The following is a 24,395-nucleotide window of genomic DNA, read 5'->3' on the forward strand; positions in this document are numbered from 1 at the left end:
GGCGCCCGCCGAGGTGCGGGTCCGGCGCGGGGGGTGTGCGCGCGCCGGCGAGCGAGCGAGCGAGCGAGTGTGTGTAGGGGGAGTGGGGAGGGGGCGGCCGGGAAGGAGGTGGCTCCGGCTGGCGCGCCTCGCCGGTTCTCTCCACTCTTTCCTCCTCTCTCGCGTTCGCCCGCTCTCTCGTCCAGAGGGGGATTCCAAACCCGAGGAAAATTAGTAATTGCCCTTTCGATGCTTGCTTTCTTAAAATCAGACTCCCCCCAGTCTTCCCCACTGAGCTCCACCAGAAATTTCGTTAAAAGGAGTATTCAAAGGTAGTAAGACAATCTTCTTAAAATATGAAAATCAAGCCGGATCCAGAAGAGGCCAGCAATTAGACTCCAGTCCCGAGTCTCTCCGAAATCCAGCCTCCAACGTGCTCCCGGCCAAGAGTTAGGAGCCGCTTCTGGACGCGTTTGGGGGTTTACTCTTCGAGCCTGTTATGAGGGGCAGGAGATGGCGCGCGGAGAGAGTACAGGGGTCTCGGGGGAGAGGGAGGAGGAGTTGAGTGCTCAGCGCCAGCTGTTCGCGTTCTAGAGCCTAGAGGGAACCAGGTGCCTCCGCGCAGGGAGGCTGCGCACGGAAGGCAAGCGCGGGATGCACCCGGGACTCCTCTCGCGGCTCCCTGGCCCGGCTGGCTCCCCGCCACCCTAGGCCTGCGCCCCCGCGCGGGGGCGCAAGGAATGCGTGCGTGCGCGTGCGTACGCGAAGGCTGGCGGGCGTGAGGCGAGCGGTTCGCCGGGGGGTCGGCGGGCCGACCGGGCGTCGCTGGGTGGGGGCACTTGGCTGAGATGGGCCAGGAGCGCGGCAGGGTGTGAGGGGGCGCGAGGTTCCGTGCGTGCGCGTTTGCAAAAGCATGTGTGCGTGTTACTGTGAGCAATGGCAAGTGGGGCGGGTACCGGGGGTGTGCGCTCGGGCTTTGGGCGCGCACGGATCACGCACGGGCTGTGTTTGCATTTCCATGAGCCTGCGAGTGGTCAGAGAGGCAATACTGAGAACTAGGCAGGCCGCTTTCGGCAGCCCCCGCCTCTTGGCGCCCTGAGCACCCATGGCCCCCACCACTAGCAATTAGAACCTGATAAAGCCTCCTAGGGGGTGAGGGAAGAGAGGCGGAAGGCCCCAGCGGGATCGGGAACTTGCCGGTTCTCCTCGGTTGAGGGACTCTCCTTGCTCGGACCTCCCGGCCAGAGGTGGGGCGAGAGAGTAGTTGAGATGTCTGCTCTCACAGGGAGAATCCAGACCTCATTTTCCTGCCTGGGATTTCGAGGTCGTGCCCTCACTCTCCTCAATCAGTTTCTGAACGGGCTCAATTGTTTCAAAGTGTCGGCCGCCAGTTAGAGGGTACTCGGGGCGGCGCCGCGTGGGATTATCTGGTCCCCAGCCCCCCGCTGCAGGAGTGTAGCCTGCGCGCTTGGTGCAGCTGAGACCCTTTGTAACCGTAGGAAGACGGAGACTTTGGGTGGGCTGGAGGGAAGTGAGCTAAACCCAAAGATGATCTCGAGCTACAGGCCCCGGGACATGTAGTGTAGCCCGCCGCCTCCGAGAAGCCCCCGGGATTTCTAGGGGTTGAAAAGTCGGAGACGAGAGGAGCTGGAGGAGGACCTATTAAGAAAGGAGCAGGCCAGAGGGAGGAGGCTTAGGGAGGGAGACAGCCTCCAGCCCTGTTCTTCCCTTCCAGAGTAGATGAAGAGTTCCTGCTCTCTAGGAGATGGTTTAAGTGGAAAGAGAGGGAGGGGAATGCGCGGAGAGGGAAGAAAGGTGAAAGGACAGAATAAAGGAGAAAATAGAGGGAAAAAAGAGAGAGAAGAGAGGACAGACGAGGCGAAGGAGAAAAGGGGCGAGAGAATGGTGCAAAAGGAAGAGGAGGTGGAAGAGCTCCAGGTAAGAACCAAGAGGGATGGAGGAAGCAGAAGAGCCGCCTGAGAATCTAAGCTAGCAGAGGGAAAATATCCAGCGATTCCCGCGAGCCCCCACCCTCGTGAACTTGCTTTTCCACCCAGTGCCAAAATAGCAATTAGCAACGGGGGAAGCTGAGCCGAAGAACGATGCCAGCGACAACGTCCGGCCGAGAATGGGGCGGGTCCTGGCATCCGTGGGTTTACAAAGACTGAGCGATGCGGGCAGTCCCAAGAAAAGTTCCAGCGCTGCAGGCCCAGGTAGGCGCAGGACCAGGCACTGAACGAGAGCTGGCCATCCGCGGGTTCCCAGCGCCCCTGCTGGAGGAGGCCAGGCGCTGCAGCCCGAGCCAAAGCTCGGGGTTCAGGAGGGACGCGGCGCTGCTCTGCTCCTCAGGCTCTGGGCAGAGGTGCCACAGTATAGGAGGTCTGGGCGGACCCGAGGCTCACACAGCCCGGAAGAGTGCAGTCTCCCAAGCACTGTGTGCACTGGGAGGTGCGCCGTCCAGTCCCCGCAGCTTCCTGCAGTTTCCAAGCAGGAGCAGTTAGGTGCAAAAGAGGCAGACGCTCTGATAGGGGCTTCACTCCCTCTCTCCTGTCTGAAGCAGGCCCTGCCAGAATGAAACCCGGGGAAGGGTTGGATCCTTGGGATGGGCTTGAGGAGATATAGCTAAAAAGCATGTTTGAAAACGAAAAAGGAAAGACTCTCCAAGTGTGACATTTTCACGTGCCTCCTGCACCAGTTCGTTTTCTTGGCCTTGCTCTATCAATTATAATCTTCTCCTTCGACCCTCAGTCTCTCCCTCCTTCTCCCTTTGCCTGAAAATCCTTGCCCTCAGCCCTGAGCTGCCGGTGCCCTCCCCCCACCCAACTGCCTCCAACCCCCTGCTTCCCATTCCCCATTAGCCTTTTCTGGTGCCCAAACTTCACCAGTAGTTCTCACCTGTACCAACAGTATCTTCTTCCTCACTCCTGAACTTTTTGCAATTTGACATCTGCCTTTAGGTGACTGTCAAAGGCCTACCCCAACACACCTGACAGCACCACTCAACAACCTCTTCTTTCTGCATTTGTAAACTTGTCCCATCTGAAAAGATCTCCTTTGGTCCGCATGGTACCAGGATCTCCTGGGTCCTCCCTGGCCACCCTCAGTCAAGCTTGTCTTCTTTTATCCACATCTTAAATTCTGAGCCCCAACCTCCGTCATTCCCCCAATTCTCCATGCTTGCCTCTCATTCTGTTCTCCCTTTCTCCCTGTCTGAATGAGCCCAGTGATCAGGCCCATTTCTGTCCTTCAACTACCAGCTCCTGGTGTTGACTCCTGCATCTACAACTTCACCACATCCTCTCTTGAGCTTCACACCTAACTTCCTCATTGCTTCATATGGGTATGTGTTCACCTTGAAACCCACATGCAGCAAAACATAAAAACCATCACCCCAACATCTTCTTAGTCAACTAGACTAGACACTTAATTTGCAAGCTTGGCTCCCTCTTTTGGATCCCGACATCCATAAAAACTTTTGTCCCATCCTATTTTGAAAAGCCTTCTTTACCAGTCCTCTCCTGTTCATTCCCAAAGTCACTCCCTTAGATCTGACCCTCAACATCTCTTGCTTAAGGTTTTGCAATAGCTTCCTCTCTTCTCCTGATCTTCAGTTCTTTCTTTCTCCTAACCAGCCTCCACACCAGCACCTTCAAATAAAAATGTAATAGCTTTATTGCAGTGGCTTTATTGAAATAAAAAGAAGCCAGTGAAATTAACTTTCATAATATATTTATTGAACTGACGTTATCAAAAATAGTTTAATTTCAACTTACAATCAACATAAAAATTGAGTTATTTTTACATATTTTTGTACCAAGTCTTCAAAATCCAGTGCGTATTTTATACTTACAGCACATTTCAGTTCAGACCACCCACATTTTTTCACTACATTTCATAACCACATGTGACTAGTGGCTACTGTTTTAAACAACACAGCTCCACACTGTTGACAGAAATAGCCTCTTAAAACATAAGGAAGATTATATCATGAATTGCCCTCCTCAAAATTTTCAACAACCTACCATTATGTATAAAATCCAAATTTCTTAGAATGGTATCCAAAGCTCCACGTACTTGCCCCACCTCCATGAACGTTCTTACTGTATTTCTTAGGGCTGGAATGTGTCATCTGCCACAGTTTTCAATATGGAATGGGCTTCATGGGAAGAAGGCTTCTTCATGGAAGAATCCTCTTCCATGAAGCTTGCCTCCACAACCTCATAGTACTAGTTATTATATCATTATTATCACCATCATCATGTCATCATCATAAAATTATCTGTCTTCCTATAAAATAGGAGCTGTCCCATATCAATTTGGAGTTTAAAAGAGAGGACTAAGATTAGAAGGGGTTCCATTTCCCTTGCTGACATAATACCTACTTCAGCTGGGAAAGGCAGGTTGAGAGTGAGGATTAGCCCTCACACAGTCCCCATAGGGACAGCAACAAATGCCCACTGAGAATGCATTTTCCCACCAGGGCTTCTGTTCCTGTTAAAAACAACTGGAGAAAGCAAACTGTATACTGTAAGTTATCCTTGAGATTATGCTAAATGTCATCCAAAGAAGTTTTCTTTCAGGTTTTTTTTAACCATCACAGTGAAATAACACTTTGGGAAACTGTGCTTCTTCTCCCTGACATCATACACACACACACACACCCTTACCCTTCCAGTCCTTCAATAATCTAATAGATATTTTGCCATCAGCACTTTCAGCAGGCACAGATAGAGAAGAATTAAAATGATGCTGATTTCCATATTTTTTTTTTTTTTTTTTTTGAGACGGAGTCTCACTCTGTCACCCAGGCTGGAATGCAGTGGCGTGATCTCAGCTCACTGCAACTTCCGACTCCCGGGTTCAAGCAATTCTGCCTCAGCCACCTGAGTAGCTGGGATTACAGATGCACACCACTATGCCCCACTAATTTTGGTATTTTTTTAGTAGAGGCAGGGTTTCCCCATGTTGGCCAGGCTGGTCTCAAACTCCTGACCTCAGATGATCCACTCGCCTCCACCTTCCAAAGGGTTAGATTAAAGGCATGAGCCACCATGCCTGGCCTTATTTCCATATTTTATAAAATGTTCAGCACCTCTTACATGAGGACCTAAAAGCAAATTTATCTTAAAACATGGGTTTCTCCTGTGAAACTGACATCCTTTCTTAAAGGCTCTTTTAACTGGCTCTGTCTTCTCACTTTGTCTTCTTCTTGTCTCAACAGTCATGCTGAGTACCAAGTTAATTTGTTCTAAAGGTCTTCAGACAAGATTTGTATCCTCTACTCCCTTTTTACTAAATGCTCTTTGTTTTTATTGTTTGATACTCTTTGATCTTACTATATCTGTGTATTTTTTTGATAAGCCACTTCACATTCTTTTTAGAACTAAATAGAAAATTAATTAATTGATTAACATCAAACAACAGTCTACATTGTAACTCTCTGAATTTCTATGGAGGCAAATGATTGTGAAACAAAACCTGAAATGCAGACAAAACCAACCAGGTGATCAGTGCAATTAGGACTTCCTATCACTGTGTGTCCATGAAGTATCTGTTTTGCTCAATACTGTATCCTCAGCATCTGGCCCAATGCCTGGCACAGTGATGACCCTCAATAAATGTGCAATAAAAAACAAAACAGATGAATGTAAATAATAATAACTCTGCTGCAGCTACTAACCACCTGTTCTTTTTAGCATGTGTCAACTTTCTAAAGAGGCAAAAGCTCTAGGACTTGATTGATACTACTCTCCACCACACCTTATTGCATGGTATCAATGTTCTTATTGTAAGCAACAGAAAACAATTCTGTTTGAAGCAGAAAATTATCTTATAAGAAGCAGCTGGGCATGATGACTCATGCCTGTAATCCCAGCACTTTGGGAGGCCAAAGCGGACAGATCACTTGAGGTCAGAAGTTCCAGACCAGCCTGGACAACATGGCAAAACCCAGTCTTTACTAAAAATACAAAAAATTAGCCGGGCGTGGTGGTGGGCGCCTATAATCCGAGCTACTCAAGAGGCTGAGGCTGGAGAATTGCTTAAACCTGGGAAGTGGAGGCTGCAGTGAGCCAAGATCACACCACTGCACTCCAGCCTGGGTGACAGAGTGAGACTCTGTCTATAAAAAAAAAATAAAATTTTCTTATGAAAATGATATTGAGTAACTCCCAGAATTGCTGGGAGGTGTGGAAAGCTAGATTCAAGGGTTCTTCAGGCAGAATGACACCTGAAATTACACCACAGAACTGGTCCTATAAGGACCAGCATCACTAAGCCTAGATGCTACATCTCTAACTAGCACCACAAAAGTTGAATGCTGAATGTTGCTGCCACCTCCATTGTCACCAGCTAACCTGCTGCTTGCTTTTTTGTATCACTAGCATCAATTGGCCAAGCCTGGATCACTAGCCCCTACCCTAGAGATGCAACGAGGAAGTGGATCTGCCTCCTGAGATGGGAAATTCTCCAGCACACAGGGAAGGGAGTTCAGATGTTGGGCAGACACAGGATGAAGCAAGGTAAATGTCTACTACACCCAGCACCAAAAAAAAAAAAATTTCTTAGAAAGGGACCCTATTTGCTTTCATCTTGAACTTCTTGTAGAAGACCAAACAAAATAAAATCCTGACTAGTTAGCATTTCAAAACACCTATGTGGAATTGGATGCTTAACCGGGGAAACCTTTCTCCCTTGGAGAAGGGGAGAATAGGGGAGGGGTGACCATCTACCCAATGGTTACAGGTATATGAGGTAACATTAAGAATCCTAACATTAAGAATCCTGTCCACAAGGCACCAAATACTTTGTGATGAAGGAAAATTAGAAGAGAAAGAGAAAAAGGCAGCAGAATGAAGGGGAGAGCAGAAAATAGCTACCTGAAAACTGACATTTAATAAGGACTTCCTTTAAGTCAGGCATTATGTCTTCTATGGCCATTGCTTCATTTTATCCAAAGTCATTTCTTGGCTCCAATGAGTAGATTAAGAAACAAATACATACAGGTGAAGCAGTGATGTTAGGAGAGATGATGTAAAAGATAATGATGAATGATATTTTATGCAGTGCACTAACTCTTGCCTAGAAATATGGTAAGGACCCATCAGCATTCTATTGGAGTGATTGAGAGTCCATACTTTAGAGAAAAATTGCCTATGTTCAAATTTCAGCCCTACCAACTACCAGTTGTGTGACCCTTCAATAAATCACTGAATGTCTCTATATACTTCAGTTCCTCATCTGTAAATGGAGATGGTGATAATACTTAACATATGGGGTCACAGTTAAGATTAAATGTATTAATGGCATAAAGTACTTGGAACAAGGTCTGGCAAAGATTAAGTGCTAGATTAATTTGGCTACAAATGTTCTTACTCTCCTGAACAGCCCTGTGGAGGCTAGTACTTTGTCCCCATTTTACAGATGAGGAAACTTTGAGTGAGAGAGGTTGGATTGCATAGCTTGTGAGTGACCCCAACTAAAGGATCTGTCTGATCCAGACAGACAGCTCTCACACAGTGGTCTACACTGTCTTCCTGATCTACGTCCCATAGCATGCCCCAGGTAATATTTATATTTAGGTCTATTTGGTTCTGAAGTCAGTGTTCTTCCTGCTGTGTCCTCTATCTTGCCACCCAGGAACATATCAGTAGGACTAATGCTGGTGGCCAGTCCTCATTGGGCACATGGCTTCCGCAACGCTCCTTACAATTTAAGAAGAGGTTGGTGATTTAGTTGGTGACATGCCATTTACCTCCTAAAGAAAAGAAAATTATGGTTGGTGAATTCCAGGCCTGTATTCAGGTAGCAAGTTTGGGCTAAAGAAGAAAAGTCATCAATGGAAACTTAACAAGCTCTGGGAAAGAACATACATACTCATTAAGCTGCTGAAAGTCATCAGCAAGTTTGTTGACATTTTCCTTCTAGTCATATCTCCAAAAGAAAAGGAGAGCATCAATCGAATGAGGTGTATGTAGTTGGAAAAGTTTCTCAGGAAAATAGGTTTTCATTTTATTCTTCTCCCTAATGATTCACAATGCAAAGCCACATTTCTTAGAGAAAAGTTTGTCTTGTACAGCATGGCTCTTGAATTATCATGGATTTCCAGGAAGTTCTAAGAAAGTTTGGCAAAGCTGATGGAAAGTTCTTGAGTCGAAGTCATTCACTATCCAAGGAGTCCCCTTCTGAGTCAAAGTCACTATTAGAAAAGTCCCCTGTCCCCCAGGAATGGGCCTGCCTGGTATCCCTGGTACACTCCATCGCTGGCTATGGAAAGCATGGCCTTGATACTAATATGGTAATGGCCTTCAGAGGTTCACAGTGGGAGACATTGGTCAATTAGGCAGAAAGAGATACATTACTCCATTTTCCCATACTAAGAGAAACTATTTTAACATCTTCCCCATAATGTGGTTTTGAGAATTAAATGAAAGAATATATGTAAAAGCTTAACCTAATGGCAGATCCTCAATAAATGCTTGTCAACTGAAAGAAAGAGTAATGGAAAGAAGGAACTTATATAGAAGACAGAAAGAAAGTTTGGGCAATTTAGTTAGAATATCCTTAATAAAAAGCGAGAGGTTATCTAGAAGAGGTGAATATGAAGATAGGAGAGGATTTAAAGTCTAGTCCTGGCTCCACCGGTGTTACTTGGGAGATTGTAACAAGTCTCATTGTTGTAATAGGGTTATAACTGGGCTTGAGGATTAAAGGAGGCAGTTTATGAGGAAACATTAAGCAAACTTTAAAGAGCTACATAAAAGAAGGCATGGACGTGTTGTTTTAGTTGCCATCAAAATGGTTACACATTTCATCTCCTTCAATTTGGCATCTTCCTGACCCAAGCAGGCTACAGTTCTGATTTCTAGAAGCCAGTATATGCTGAAAGAAAGTCTGTTGCACCCAACTTCCCTTTCCTGTTCACACTCTTTATTCTGTGCTCCCCCATCAAAGTTCATAGACAATGAAACATATCCTAATTCATATCTAAATGGTGATGCCTTAATGTACCCTTCCCCAGGAGTATAATACTTGCATTTAAAAAGGCACCACCAACTTGCTTCACCAAGTTTAACAAAGAGTTTAGACAACCATGGGCAACTCCAGGCAGCAATGACAGTGAGACCCAAGCAGAATTGACCTCTTCCCTGGGATGCCAATGGCAGGTTAAGGCCTGCATAACAGAGAAGAAAATAGAACTGGGGGGAAAACTGGTTAAAGCAAAAGGAAGAAGAGGGAGGGATGAGAGAAAGAGAAAGAGTAGAGGTGCCTAGGTGGTAGTAGTAGGTATGTTGGGGAGAAGAGAGAAAATGCAGACAGATGTGTTTTCAGGGAGTAGAAAGGACACATGGTATCCAGGGAGACTGTAGAGCCTAGGGGTCAAATACAAAGATTCTGCATTCAAAAAGAGTGGAGTTCAAATCCTAGCTCTGCCTTACCAGCTGTGTTACCCAGGGGAAGGTGTCTAACCCCTCTGAGCATCAGTTTCCCCATCTGTAAAGTGAAGATATCAATTTTCCCTCTCCCAAGGAATTTTTTGAAGATCCAATGACATAATGTTTGAATAGTGCCTGGTACATAATAAAGACTTAATAAATAATTATTTGACCCCCTTTTACCACCCATCCCTAACTCCATCATGCCCCCAAAAGAAGTATCTTACTTGGCTCAATGATGCGGGATTTTCTTCATGAGAGAGCAAACCTTTTTAATTTCCCCAGGTGAGATTAGACATCAAGAGCAAATAACCTCATATAAATTGCCTTGATGGCTGGCTTCAATGCTACAGCTCTGAACGAGAGGTGAATATGTCCAGCTCCCCCATTTAATCTTTCCAGAGTCCTGGAGAATCCCAGCCTCCTGGTCAGAATCTCTATTCTACTGGCTGAGACTCTGATGCTCAGAGAGTTAAACCCACCATCCAAGGCAAATGATGCATCAGGGGCCGTTCCTAACAGCAAGAAAGAAGAACCAGGATAGAGAAACCAAGAGAAAAGAGGAGCTCCCCAGAGGAGCAGGAACAGCCAAGTAAAGATAGGGCTGCAGATCAGAAGAAGCATGGGACTGGGCAAAGGAATGAGAAAAACCTTCAGGGATGGCCCGAGGCCACTTCAGCAGCTGGAGGAAGTGGAGAGGGAGATGTATCCTGGACACGTCTGTGACCACCCCCTCACGCGGGTGTCACGGCCCCGACCCGTTCACCCATTCATGAGTCAGAATCAGCAGCACCACAGTGGACCTAAGAGAGCCAGCATCCTTGGGAAGTTGTTCAAGCGTGGCAGAGAGAGCAAAGAGGAAACTAAATATAGCCTCAAAACAAACACATGGTCTTCGATGGAACACCCCTGTCAGGGTAGCAGAAGAGAGCGAGCGGTCAGGTCACAGGAATCAGAGCCAGAGGCCTGATGAGGGCTTTCCTACTGGAAAGCATACAGGGGCTTCTCAACCCTGGGAGGTGAGCAGAATCCGTGAGCAGCTCCAACTCCAAACTCCTCTTTCCACAGGTCTGGGCGCCCTCTGGCATGGCACTTTTGCCTGTATGGCTCTTCTCCTCCATGCTTGCCTGATTCACTGTTATCTTCCTTCTGGTCCTCCGTCTATCTTCACCTTCCTCGGGGAGCCTCCCTTGGCCCCACTGAATGAGTCAGGATGCATCCCCCTCCCCTATTATTACGGTGACTGCATATCCCGGTTTAGGTTAATTTTCCCAGTATAATTACTAATAGTACCCCCTTTCACTCTCAATAGTATCTCATTTTGAGCAATAAATCATGTGATCACCCCATCTAGTATATGTTCTCCTGGTACTATACACCTCTTCTTTAAAGCATTCTTATCATTGAATTTCTAAATATGTTTGTGTAGAGGTTTAATTAATGCCTCTCTCCTCCAGTCTATTATAAACTTCATCAGCAAAGAGGTCATACCTATTTTAATTAAACCTCTTATTTAGAAATAATTGTTGATTCACATGCAGTTATAAGAAATACAAAAAGGCCAGGGATGGTGGCTCACACCTGTAATCTCGGCCCTTTGGGAGGCCGAGGCAGGAGGATCGCTTGAGTCCAGGAGTTGGAGACCAGTCTGGGCAACACAGCAGGTCCCCATAGCAAGTCCCCATCTCTACAAAAAATAAAATTTAAAAATTAGCCAGGCATGCTGATGCATACCTGTAGTCCTAGCTACTCAGAGGTTAGGTGGGAGTACGGGTTGAGCTCAGGAGTTCAAGATTGCAATGAGCTAGAATGGTGCCACTTCCGTCCAGCCTGAGCAAGAGAGCAAGACCCTGTCTCTTAATGAATAAAAGAAAGAAAGAAAAAGAAAAAAACGGAAGAAAGAAAAGAAATAATACAAAGAGATCTGATATACCATTTATCATTTTCTCCAGTGGTAACATCTTGCAGAAATACAGTGCAACATCACAACCAGAATATTGACAAAGCTACAGAACCCTCCCATCATTTCAAGAATTCCTCATATGACCTTTAATAGCCATGCCCACTTCCCACCTGTTCCCATCTCCTCAATCTCTGGCAATCACTAATCTGTTCTCCATTTTTATAATTTTGCCATTTCAAGAATTTTATATAAAAAGAACCATACAGTTTGTAACCTTTTGGGGCTGGCTTTTCTCACTCAGCATAATTCTCTGGAGAGTCATCTAGGTTGCTTGTATCATTAATCTGTTCTTTGCTGTTGCTGAGTTGGATTTTATGGTATGGATGTTTACCTGTTGAGAGACATCTGAGGTGTTTCCAGTTTTTAACTATTATGAAAACTGCTGCCATAAACATTTACACACAGGTTTTTCCATGAATATGTTTTTATTTCTCTAGCATAAATGTCCAAGAGTGTAAATGCTAGGTGATATGGCAGTTCCCTGTTTAGTTTTTTAACAACCTGCCCAACTATTTTTTTCAGAGTGGCTGTACCGTTTTGCATTCCCACCAGCAAATATGAGTGATCAAGTTTCTCTGAATCTTCTTCAGCATTTAGTGTTTTTTGTTTTTTTTTTCAATTTTAGCCATTCTGGTAAGCATGTAGTGAAATTTCATTGTGGCTTTAACTTGCATTGATTTCAGCTGTTTTCTTTATTATTCCCTTCCTCCTGTTTGCTTTAGGTTTATTTTGCTCTTCTTTTTCTAGATTCTTAAGGTAGGAGCTTAAACTATTGACTTGAAAGCTTTCCTCATTTTTAATGTATGCATTTTGTGCTATAAATTGTCCTCTTGGCATTAATTACTTTAGCTGTATCCCACAAATTTTGATATGTTGTATTTTCACTTTCATTCAGTTTGAATTTTTTTTTAATTTCTCATAAGACTCCCTCTTTGACCCATGGATTATTTTGGAGTATGTTTTTGGGTTTTTCGCCAAGTGTTTAGAGATTTTTCTATTATCTCTCTGTTATTGATTTCTAGTGTGAGTCCATTGCTGTAGGAGAATACATTTTGTATGCTTTCAATTTTTTTAATGTGTTGAGGTTTGTTATATAGCTGAGAATATGGTCTATCTTACATATGTTCTGTGAGCACTTGGAAACAAAAGATATTCTACCATTGTTAGTTGGAGGATTCTGTAAGTATTGACTAGCTCCTGTTGGTTGATAGTGTTGTTGAGTTCTATATCCTTGCTAATTTGCTGTCTGGTTGTTCTATTATTTGTAAAGAGAGGGGTTGACATGTCTAACTATACTTGTAGATTTTTTTAACTTTCTCTCTTCATCAGTTTTTGCTTTATATGCTTTGCAGATTTTTTTGATTGATGCATGCACATTTAAAATTGCTATTCTTAATAGATTGACCCTTTTGTCATTATATAATGTCTCTATCTCTGGTAATCGTCTTACTTCTGAACCATACTTCATCTACCATTAATATAGTTACTCTTGTTTTCTTTTGATTAATATTTGCATAACATATCTTTTATCATACATTTATAATTCTATTTGAAGTGAGTTTCCTTTAGATAGAACATAGTTGGGTCATGTTTGTTAAACAACCCTGCCAATCTCTGTCTTTTGTTTTGTATATTTAGGCCATTTATATTTAATGTAATTAATGATGTGTTAGAGCTTAATTCTGCCATTTTCTTTTTAGTTTTCTATTTATCCTCTTTGTTTCCCATTTTTCTGTTTGGTTTTTCCTACCTCCCTGTGGCTTTCTTGAACATTTTTTAAATTTCATTTTTATTTTTCCATAGCATTTTGAGTATATCTCTTTGCACATTTTTTTAGTGGTTGCTCCAGGTATCACATTAAATATATATAATTTATCATGGCCTGCCAGTTTTCCATTTACCAGTTTGAGTAAAGTACAGAACCTTACTTTCCTTTATGTTCTTTTAACATCCCCCACTTTTGATATAGTTGCCTTGAGTATTTCCTGTACTTATATTTAGAACCATATCAGACAGTGTTACAATTTTTGCTTCAACTATCAAAAATAATATAGAAAACTAAAGAAGATAAGGAAATTTTATTTTATTTACTCATATTTTTGTTTACTGGCATTCTTCCTTCTTTCTTGATGTTACAAAGTTTCTTCTTTTATCATTTCCTTTATTTTTAGAGTATTTTGTGTAGCCATTTATTTAGAGTAAGTCTGCTGACAAATCCTGTTAGTTTCTCTTCATCTGAAAATACCTTCATGTCCTCTTCATTCTGTTTCTAATTGAATATTGACAAATTATAATTATATATATTTATGAAGTACCAAGTGATGCCATGATATATGTATACAATATGGAATTATTGAGTTAAGCTAATTAATATATTTATCATCTCAAATACTTATTTATTCCTCCTAAGTGAACCATTGTATGTTTTAACCAACATCTTCCCATTTTCCCAAACCCCCAGACTCATAACTATCATTCTGCTCTCTATTCCTATTATTTTAATTGTTTTGGATTCCACATATAAGTGAGAATATGCAGTAATTGTATTTCTGGCCTGGCTTACCCCCTTCATTGTTGAAGGAATTTTTATGATGGAATTCTGGCTTGGCATTTCTTAATATTCAGCACTTGAAATATGTTTCTCATGTGCAGACAGTGAGAAACTAATTGTCATTTGAATCATTTTCTTCCTATAAGTAATGCATCACTTCCTTCTTGTTTTAAAGACATTTCTGGCCAGGTGCAGTGGCTCACAGCTATAATCCCAGCACTTTGGGAGGCCAAGATGGGAAGATTACTTGCATCCAGGCATTCAAGACGAGCAATGAGATTCTGTCTCTAAAAAAAAACATTAGCTGGGTGTGTGTGGTGATGCATGCCGGTAGTCCTTGCTACTCAGGAGGCTGAGGCAGGAGGATCACTTGAGCCCAGGAATTTGAGGTTACAGTGAGCTATGATTACACTACTGTACTCCAACCTGGGCAACAGAGTGAGATGCTGTCTCTTTAAACAAACAAACAGGAGATTTTCTGTGTTAACTTTTCAGAAGTTTGCTTGTGGCATGCCTTGCTATAGATTTTTGGACAGATTATTCTATATTGGAGACTTATAGATTTTGGAGGAGATGATTTATATTATTCACCCCACTTCTTAAATATGAAGGTATGTCTTTTTAAACTAATTTTTTCAAATTGAAGTATATTTGACAAAGACTACATACGTTTAAGGTGTATAATGTGATGATTTATAATGTGTGTGTGTGTGTGTGTGTATAAAACCACCTTAAACTAATTAACATATTTCTCACTTCAGATAATCACCCCTTTCTTTCTTTCTTTTTTGTAGGTATGTGTTTTGCCAAATTTGAAAGGTTTCAGCCATTATTTTTCCAAATACTTTTTCATTCCTGTCCTTTCTCTTCTCTTCTTCTGGGACTCCTAGAACATGAATGCTAGATCATTTGCTACAGTCCCACAAGCACCTGAGACTGTTCTCTTTATTGTTTTCAGTCCACTTTCTCTCTGTTGTTCAAATGGGTAATTTCTACTTCAACCTGCAAGTTCAATTATTCTTTCCTCTGTCTCTCTGTTTTGCTGTTGAATATCTCCTTTGAGATTTATATTTTCAGTGATTATGTTTTTCATTTCTAAAACTTCCATTTGGCTCTTCTTTATATCTTCAATTTTCTTGCTTGAACTTTCTGTATTTTCATTTGTTTCAAGCACATTTGTAATTGCTCTTTGAAGTATTTTTACAATAACTGTTTCAAAATCTTAATCAGATAATTCTAACATCTCTGTCTTCACAGTGTTGTTATCTATTAATTTTCTTTTTGCATTCAGTTAGATATCTTCCTGGCTCCTGATATGTCAAATGGGTTTTGGTTAACACCTGGATATATTTAGTATTATAAGATGCTGGATCTTATTTGAACCTTCTGTTTTAGCTGACTTCTGTTCAGCTCTGGCAGGGGAAGGGGAGGGTGTCATCTTGTTACCACCAGGTGGGGGTACAGGTCCACATTCCCTCCTGGGCCTCCTTTGACACTGAGGTAGGTGGGGCTGGACAGATGTGAGAGTCCTCTGTCGACACCTAACCTCCAATCACACCTTTCTGGCACAGGGGGAGGGTGGATGGGTAAGAATGTGCTCATTACTGCTTCCCAACTGGCCTCCACTGACACAAAGGGGTAGAAAGTGGAGGGTGGCTTCATTACCCCTAGGCAGGTGTGAAAGTCCTGACTCTCCACTAGGCCTCCTCTGACACCACCCCACAGGGAGGCACAGGGTGGCTTCATTATTGTTGTGTGGGAGTAAAGGTGCTTTCCACTGACACTGCAGGCAGGGATGCCCCATCACCAACTGGAGCAGATGGAAGTCTCAGGTTTCTACCTGGCCCTCTCTGATACCATTCTTGCAGGGGAGTGCAGCACCTTGTTACAGCCTCAAGAGGGTGGAAATCTATCCTCTCATGTAGCCATTGCAAATATGGGGGTGGGGGTGGGGGTAGGGCGTAGCCACAGTTTTTTCTGTGGCGTTTGGCTAGAATAGAGCCATTAATGTCTGAAAGTCCCCTGTCTTGTTAGGCTGCCTCTTTCCTGGTCCTTTGGCTAGAGACAGCCAGAATTGTATTATCTGCACCCATTGCCATTTCTTGGTCACTGGTTTTTTCATCTCTAAGAAAATCCAGAGAACTCACCACTCTGTCATTTCCTTGGATCTTAAAGTCCCTTAGCAAATCTGCCTTCTTTCCATTTTTCAGACTCTTTTATGTTTGTTTTTAGACAATGTCCAGGAGGTTTACTGTACATAGCAGAAGGAGTAAGGAAAAGTACATCTATTCCATCTTCCCAGAACTAATCATATCTATTTTTATTTACCACTATATCTTCAACAGCAAACCAAGTTTCTAGTGCAGAGTAGAAGACCCCGTGTAACAGTTGTTTAATGAATTGATGAACACAGCTAAATCCAGATTCTCCCAAGATTTCAGTAAACCTCTCCCACATGTAAGCTTTTTGGTGGATCCTGCCTCGCCCCCAGTCTACAAAGGGGCTCCTTTAAGAAGTAAGTGACCTTTCATTTTCTGTAGCAGGTGCATCCCTGAAGAGTTGCGTATCTGTCAAGTTGAGGTAATCATAAAACCAACATTATAGGTTGTGGTAAGGATTAAGTAAGGAATCCACATAAGCACTTAGAAATACCTCTGTCAAGTTGTAAGCTCTCAATAAATACTATTATTGTACAAAAAGCTGAATTTTTGTCAGTTGGATTCCATTTCTTACTGATTTGCCTTATCATTCTAGAAGCGATGTCACTTCATTTCTGACTCATTTTCAACTTAGCATGGTCCCCAGTGCTTAGTTTCTCAGCCTCCCTAACAGGCTTTGTGACAGGCCATCGGTAATCTACAAATGGACTGGTAGTTGGTGCAGCCAAGGGTCTTTAGAATTCAATGAATTCTACTGTTCCTTCTTTTTTCAGCACTTACATCATCTCCTAATTGTTCCATTTTATAAACACACATATTGGTTTCTTGAATTCTGCATGTTTGGGATTGAGCGTAATTAGCTCTTACATCCACATGCTATTTTTTATACAGGCTTTCCATTGGATCACTGTAGGTGGCACAGGTATAATAATATCCCTTTTTTCTGTTGATAACTATCATCATAATAACAAAAGTGTCTGTTTATGGAGCATTTATTATATACCAGGCCTTTCTTCAAAGCTTTACCAGCATTTTCTCAATTAACCATTATAAAAGAACTGACATGTAGGCCCTCTTACTATTCCCTTTTTCTAATGAGAAAACTAAGCTTTAGAGAGTTCTGTAACTTGACTAAGGTTATAAAGCTATGTTGTGTTGAAGCCAGCATTCCAACCCAGGCCTATTGGAGGCCCAGCCCAGGGCTCTTGCCTGGGGAATGGGGCCACCTTCTTCAGCAACAACCACCACCACACAAATCAATAAGATTTCCCCAGAGATACCCCCTTTCTAGAGGTAAAGCAGTTTAAATCCTGAGCAAATTTGGCTCATGTAAATAAAAAATTCAAAAAGGCTAACAGGAGGAGATCTGGGTTCTGCTTAATTGACCTGGTGTAATTATTTCCATTGAATTGCTCTACATCTGGGGATAGATATTTACTAAGCAGACTGGCCCAGTAGTTCCCTTCAGCACCTGCTTTAGTCTGGAGGAAGTTAATTACATGGAGAGTTTTCATCTAAATCACTGAGTTTCTTATCCCCACCAATGCAGGGAAAACACACACACACACACACACACACACACACACACACACACACACACACACACACACACACACACACAGTGTCTTATGCCAATAAGAGCTTTGCCAGAAGGACTTTACCTTAGCTCATTGCTGCTCCTGAATGAAAAGACTCAACCCATTTGGTTGACTCAACCCCATTTGGGTCTCAGTACCACAGTTATTCCAAACAGCCAGAACAGGCCTCTGCACTAGAAAGCACAGTGCAGTAAGCAGTGTGGTCTCTGGACCACCCAGATCAAAGAAAGATGCCTCCATCTCTACCACCAAAAGAAACAAACCGGGGAGAAGAGACAGGGAAAATATGCTTGGCCAAAGTTGCCTTTTCCACTTTGTGAACACAAGGAGAAGATAAATTACAGCTTCTGTTAGTAACATAATTACTTTAATTAAAATCTAGGGGGTTGGAAATGCTAGTTCTGAATGTCAAATTTCCAGTGATGTGTGTGAAGCCTGGGAGAATAGAAATACAGCCCTGTAAATAACTAGCATAGTATAACTGGAGCAATGTGTACTGTTGTATTCACTTAGAACAGCAATTAAATGATAACCAGGATTCCATTCTCTTCTCTCCCTTGTCTCTGCCCTCATTTCACACCCAGGTAACAATTATATGCATAAGACTATGGTGGCTTTCCCCATTCCCCATAAGCAATAGTCATCCTCCAAAGCTCTTCTCAAATAATTCTTTGACTCCTTTCCTGAAGACTCTGTCCCACAGAAATCCTCCCATCCTAATCAGCCACTGTACAGTACTTGTTTTCTGCACCAAGTGTTTTCCCTGTTAATTGGACTGATTTCAGCTTTGTGCTCCAGTCTGTCATATACAGCCTTCTAATTGTGTCGTGTCTCCCTAACAAGATTATAAGCTCTCAGGAGGCACTGAACATGTCATATGAAAGCACAGATATTTAGAGCTGAAAGGATCTCAGAGACTATACTGAAGATGAGAAAACAGGTTATACAGCTAGTCAGGGGGCTGAGCTGGGACTAGTGCTCAAGAATTCTAACTCTTAGCTCATTGTGCATTCCAGTCCTTTTTTTTTTTTTTTTTTTTTTTTTTTTTCTGGATAGAGACAGGATCTCACTATGTTTCCCAGGCTGGTATCGAACTCCTAGCCTTGAGTGATCCTCCTGCACTGGCCTCCCAAAACACTGGGATTGCAGGTGTGATCTTCTGCATCTGGTCTGGGAGATTTTGAATGAGTTCCATCAAGTGTCATTTTAGGCATGAGTAAGAGAGTGTTAGGAGAAGCAAGTTGTGGGAGACTTAACCTCAGACCACTGCCCTCCTTTAAGTAACTGGGGTCCAATCTTCATTCCAGGGGTTGGTACCGTTGAGCAGGGTGGGAGGTAGGTGTGTCCACAGAAGGAAGGTTAGACTGAAAATTGAGGAGGGACTCCTCAATTGAGGCTGACAGGTGACAGACCAGCTGCTGTAATCAGGGCGGGAAGCAAGTCTACTCTCTGAAGGACAATGAGAATGGCCAGGCTGGCTCAACATCCCTGTAGCCCCCTGATCTGGCACAGGATCTGGCCTGTACTGAAGAAGTTTCTCCAGCACCTCCCTCCTCTCTTTTCCCATCCTTGGTGTCTTAGCTCAGGCTTTCCAGAAGTGGGCTGTAAGTGGCTTATCAAAGATGGTGTACCCAGAGAAACCCACAAGGGAGGCAGGGAATCATGGGAAGGAGGGGGAGGAAGCCAATCAAAGGTGCAGTTTCATAAAAAGTCCCACAGAGGGGAGCTTCACCCAATCCCATAGGAATGTTCTGTAGGATGTCACCTACAGAGCTGTCCCAACCAAAGGACAGGCAGCTGAACCCTCTCACTCCCACACCTTCAGGCACTGGCTAAGGACCAGCCAGTGAGACCTAAGTGCCCAGGCTCCTTATCTACTTGTGTAGTTTGGCAGAGTGGACTCAAACATATGCAAAAAGGAGCCACGGGTGCTGCCTGTTAGAAGCTCAGGAACACTGAAGGGTGGGGGCATACAATGGTGACAAGGGATCGAGGGACACCGGCATAAAGCACCGACATTGTCAGTCTCACTAGGACTCTTTTATGGAGTTGAAAAGCAGTTTAGACACTTAATAAACAAGTAGCTTTGGTCTTTGCTTTCCAGTTTTATAAACTGGTGACTCATGTCTCATTATCTGGACCAGAAGAGGTGGGAAGCAGGCAAGGTCTCCATGAGGGAAAGACTCTCAGGACACAAGTAAATGAATGTGATGCTTTAAGGAGGAAGCCATGCTGGTTAATACTTTGAAATATTCTCCCACCATATTTACTATGTATGGTAATGTGGAGTCACTAGGAAGACTGGCTGACAGGCTTCCAGTAACTTCCCAGACTGGAATTTACCTCAGTGTGTCAGGAGGCAGTGGAGCATACTGTTTAAGAAGGTACATTGATTTTGAAACCCAACCCTACAACTAGAGGATTGCAACTTCTTGGACAAATGACCTAACCTCTCTGAGCCTCAGTTTCATCATTGGTAAAAATGGGGAATGTTAAGAATTATCTCATGGATCTGTTGTGAGGAATTAATAAGGGAGAAGAACACGTGTGTGTGTGTGTGTGTGTGTGTGTGTGTGTGTGTGTCAGAGAGAGAGAGAGAGACAGAGACAGAGAGATTTACCAAAGGCATTGCATATAAGCAGCACTTGCAGCAGGTTGTATTTCCAAACTCCACAACATTATCTCCTATCCACATGTTCTTTAAAACCTTGGCATTTTCTTGCCAAGAGGTGAAGTCTATTTCCCTTCCCTTTGAATCTGAGGCTAAACCAGAAAAGTTGACAGAGCTTCCACCTGATTCACTTGGAATCTTGCTTTTGGAGTCTTGGGTCCACCATAGTTGGAGGAAGCCCTAACCAGCTCACATGGAGGAAACATCTGGAGGCCCCAAGTCTGCAATGGAGAAAGAGATGCCAATAGCCCTCTGCTGCTCTAGTCGTTGTCTGACTACAACCCAAGCCAGAACTGCTCAGCCAAGCCCTTCTAAAATTCCTGATCCACAGAAACAGTGGGAAATAATAAAATGATTGTTTCTGATTTAGGCCACTAAGTGGTGATTTGCTATCCAGCAACAGATAACCAAAGCGATGCTTTATGAATGCTGATGATTGACATTACTATTATTCACCACAATAATAGGATATCATTCACACCCTCACAGGTTGTGAAATATGATTTTGTTTCATTCCACTAAGAATGAATAAGTGTCTCAGGGATGGAGTCTCACTAATCAAGGTCACAGGGGAGAATACCAATTTACTACCATAATAGAACTGCAAGGGATTTAAACATCCCATCCTGAGACCAGATTATTTCCTTCGTTAAGAAATTTACTTCCAAAACTAAAGTATAATCAGGTTGTCTAGCAAGCATGAAATGAGAATAAAGAAAGTTACTTGTCCTACTAAAGTGATTTAATGGTATCAGGTCAAGGAATGTCTCTGGAAGGAATCTGCTGGCAGGACTTGACAGCCCAGACCTCTGGCCAGATGTATTTAAATGGCCCTTGGATGGACTCTTGACAGTATTGGCCCCTCTGATTTTCTTTTTTCTGGCTTCAGTACAGACCAATTCTTTTTCTGATTAGTAGAGTGTTTGTTTAGTCCAGCAGATATTGACAATGTCCCATTAAAAAAAATAAAAGTTTCATAGTATTCTATGAAAAATAAAAGAAAATCATATAAATTCAAGAAATAATAGATGCAACAAAGTGAAAGGGCTCATTATGATAGCACTTCTCAGAGCCTTGAATATGCTAGCTCATCATGCAAACCATCAAAAGGAAGATATTATAGGATAATGAACTTTTCCATACAAAGACACTTCCCTCACCTCTAGATTACAAGGTGATAAATGCTGCTTTAAAAACAGCTTCAAGCAAGTTGCACTCTGAACCAAGAATTATTCTGACTACTTAGGAGGTCTTTATATATGACTTTTCTGGCCTATTGAGTTGATTTGATAATTTAACACTCAGAAGATTCACCCCATTTTCCTCTTGTCCAAATTCCACCCCCAAACAGAAGGGGATGGCTCTGTGGCCCTTGAGAAGTATTGGTTCTAGTCAGGGAAGTGGAGCATGTACATAACAATTTGGGGAAGGTGTTAGGTTAGAGATCCAAAGTATTGTGATACCTACTGGAAATGCCAGCAATGGATTTAGAGACAAGCAGCATTCATAGTGGGCTATGATGTCAAAATTGGAGTTTGGCAGGAGTTCAATAAGCAGAATGGAAAAAAAATCACCTCAGGCCGGAGGAGCAGGCTGAACAGAGACCTGGAAAGGAGCAGGAAACAGAATATTTGGGAAATTGGGGAGAGCACATGGTGATGGAGGGATGAAGCTGGCAATGCAGGAAGAGTCTAGAATGCCAGAATACCCTGTCAAAGAGGCCAGGTTGCGGATGAAGGCATAGGGACCCAGAGATAGACTGTAAATGAGTGAAGCAGGACTAGGCTCAGGCTCTGGGAAAATAACTCTGAAGGTAGTCCATGGGCTGGGCTAGGCAGATAAAATAAGGGCAGCCTTAGGAGTTACTACAGCATCCCCCAGGAATGTTGGCAGATATTGAAAATATATGGTGGCTCCAACACCTCCTTTGTACTTTCCCATGCAATAGGAGAGCATCTGCCCTTAACGAACAAAAAAAACAAACAAAAAAAAAAACAGCTCTGTGCGGAAGGCTTTTTGAAAAATCATCATATCATTTCAGGCATGCAGCTTCACACAATGACAAAACAAAGAGAAACTGCTCCTTGGTGACAGCATATAAGCAGACACATATAGCCAGCCCTGCAGATAGGAGGATGGGATTCACCCCAGCTCTTGCTATAGGGAGGCATGAGGAGTGACGGTTAATTTCATATGTCAACTTGACTGGGCCACAGGGAGCTCAAGATATTTGGTGAAGCATTATTCTGGGTACGTCTGTGAGAGTGTTTCTGGATGAGATTAACATTTAAATCAGTAGACTGAGTAAAGCAGAGTTTCCTCCCCAAAGTAGGTGGGCCTCATACAATTTATTGAAGGCCTGAATAGAACAAATGGCTGAGTAAGAGAATTCGCTCTCTATGGCTGATGGTCTTTGAGATAGGACATAGGTCTTCTCCTGCTTTGGGTCATAGACTCTAGCCCCAACTCAGACTTACACTATAATTATTCATTAGCTCTCCCAAGTCTCCAGCATCTGTCTAGATAGATTGGATGGATGGATGGATAGATGGATGGATGGATAGATAGATATACATAGATATATTGATAGATTGACTGATTCTATTGTCTCGGTTTCCCAGAAGAACTGTGACTAACACCTGAGGGCACAGCCAAACATCTTTAAAGCTATTATATGACCATATATATATATATATATATATATATATATATATATATATAGTCTCTTAATCAATACTTTTCTCTGAACTCTCTCCCACATTGCTGGAGGGATATTCAGTTCTGTAATCCTATAGGGCTACCTAATGCTGTTCGAAAGCACTAGTGTTCTTACACACCCTATATTTTTAGAAAGAGACCCCCTTGTCTTTTGTCTTCATTTATTACAGCTAGGTGATCTCGGTCTAAGCTAGTCTGGTCCTTTGAGGAGGAAGATCCAGGCTTGAGCCCAGAGATCTTCTATCACAGCGACCAGGAGCACATCCAGTCTCCCAGTCATCCACAAGTCACCTCACAGAAGTCCCAAAGTGGGGTGTTGGACTCCTCCCCTCACAGGGCCCACAAAAATCAGTGGTTTCGAGAATGTAAACTATTTTCTCCCTAAATAGCTGCTTCCCTCTAAAAGCCCCATCTAGCCTGAATCAGAAACTTAAATACCTAAGAGGCCCAGCAGGTGGTGCCAATGAGTGGTACCTGCCCACTAGACAATATGATTAAATGGCAACTGACTCTCAAATGTGGGGCAGGAAGACAAGAGGGAGTAGTAAAGACTGTGGCCAACCAGAAATGCATGCTTTCTAAAGTGGACGCCACCATTGCTGGCGCTGGACTGTGGAACCAGTATTGACTGAGCAATTTTCTGGTAAAAGCCTGAAATCTGGGTTTATTTGTAGAATGTATTCATTTTTAAATGTTAGCAACATTTAGACTTAAACTCTGTACTGACTAATACCGTTCAGACCAAACCAGACATATCTCTTTCCTGCTTTTCCTGCTTTCAGCCCTGGGCTACTGGTGTTAGTACCTCTAACATTCCCCTTTCAGAGAGCCTGGGGAATACAAAGGTCTGCGTTTTCAATACAAGATTCTGCGTTAGTTTGGCAACACAAAAGTTCTAGAGGCAAAGGAACTCAAAGAATTGGCTATGTTCTGTGTTCTTGAAACAGGTTTTTGGATGCTCTGTGGTAAGAGATAACTACAACATGAAGCACGAATTGAATTCTCAGTAAAGAATGCCACCACAAGTGATTTCACAGAGCAGCCTTGGATCTAGTAGAATGTCTGTGGATCGCCAAAATCTCTGAAGAATTCCTGGAGAAGGGAGGATTATGAGCAGAGCTGACACTCAATTAAGACACGCCAGTTTCGTGATGCCAGCTGTTGAAATGCTAAATTACAGGATTCTTTCACCATCCAGACTCTTCCTGTCCCACACTCAAAAATCAAAGACAATTCTGTTCCCCCTCGTTACCTGAACCCATTATATAAGTCACACTATTCACACTCAGGAACCAAGACTGCACTTATGTTTTGGAAGATAA

The 24,395-nt window shown here is 43.1% G+C and overlaps 1 long non-coding RNA gene across 1 annotated transcript; it reads left to right on the forward strand.

Annotated features, from left to right (window-relative positions):
* The first annotated feature begins 1,736 nt into the window (after positions 1–1,736).
* LOC135273987 (uncharacterized) lies at positions 1,737–24,395 on the forward strand. Its single transcript, XR_010341753.1, has 3 exons — positions 1,737–2,192; positions 6,363–6,500; positions 24,021–24,395. It is a non-coding gene; the product is annotated as an uncharacterized LOC135273987 (long non-coding RNA).

Source organism: Aotus nancymaae, unplaced genomic scaffold, assembly GCF_030222135.1.
Source record: "Aotus nancymaae isolate 86718 unplaced genomic scaffold, 86718_ANA_hifiasm-v0.15.2.pri h1tg000010l, whole genome shotgun sequence".
Classification (NCBI taxonomy): Eukaryota; Metazoa; Chordata; class Mammalia; order Primates; family Aotidae; genus Aotus; species Aotus nancymaae.